Raw genomic sequence first — 1,193 nt, forward strand, 5'->3', positions numbered from 1 at the left:
CGAGTTGAAGCAGCATGGCGGATCAAAGGTTCGACTACTCAGAAACAGCAGCGGAGAGCAGCTGGGAGCCAGGAGGCGCATTGCAGCTGGAGCGGAAGATTGAAGACTCAGCAAAGGCGAAGAGTTGCAGTGTTCACAAAGGCTTCGACGAGGACGTCGAAGGGATAAGTGGGGGAGAATGTAACGGACAAACTTCTAAACAAGATGTTGGATGTAATGCTTATGTCTGTCCGTTGTCTTTTGGCATGTTCATGCCTTGTACAGAATGTAAAGGGGCGGCCGAAGGCTTAATAGTCCCATTTTAGTTGGGTTGGTGGCCTCTTTAGGCTTGTAAATAATGGTTGTGTCATGTGGACACGTTCGAGAGCTTTTCGGTCTGTAATGGACCATTTTACCCTTTGTTGTGCCACTATTCAGAGCTTGTAAAGTCTGTTTGTAATTTGCATTGTCTATGAAGTGTTTTTCGGACATGTTTGCTTGTGGATCCCGATTGAGGCGTTCTCTTCAACCCGTTCTCTCTTTTGTTGGTCCTAAGGGACAATGGGAGGCTTCGGGGAGGCTGACCTTTGCGGACGGACGCGCGAGGGTGCCGCACGCCTTAGGCAAAACCAGCTAAGGTCGTGACAGCGCGACGCAAGAACAGGCCAAAAACAGGCCAAAAACTGGCCAAAACGGGCCAAAACTGGCCATTTTTGGCTGCGCGAGCGAGCGGCGAGCGGCGGACAGCGAGCGAAGCGAGAGGCAGCACCGTCCCTGCTATACGAAAGCCCCATCCAGCCCTGTGCCACCCGGGGGGTTCCAGGGTGCTGAGATGGCTGACATTTTGCTCCGCTCACGACGGTCACCGCGCGACGCAAGAACAGCCCAAAAACTGGCCAAAACGGCCCAAAAACGGGCCAAAACTGGCCATTTTTGGCTGCGCGAGCGAGCGGCGAGCGGCGGACAGCAAGCGAAGCGAGAGGCAGCACCGTCCCTGCTATACGAAAGCCCCATCCAGCCCTGTGCCACCCGGGGGGTTCCAGGGTGCTGAGATGGCTGACATTTTGCTCCGCTCACGACGGTCACCGCGCGACGCAAGAACAGCCCAAAAACAGGCCAAAACGGCCCAAAAACGGGCCAAAACTGGCCATTTTTGGCTGCGCGAGCGAGCAGCGAGCGGCGGACAGCGAGCGAAGCGAGAGGCATCACCGTCC

The sequence above is a fragment of the Musa acuminata genome, unplaced genomic scaffold (genome assembly GCF_036884655.1).
Source record: "Musa acuminata AAA Group cultivar baxijiao unplaced genomic scaffold, Cavendish_Baxijiao_AAA HiC_scaffold_1136, whole genome shotgun sequence".
Taxonomy (NCBI): Eukaryota; Viridiplantae; Streptophyta; class Magnoliopsida; order Zingiberales; family Musaceae; genus Musa; species Musa acuminata.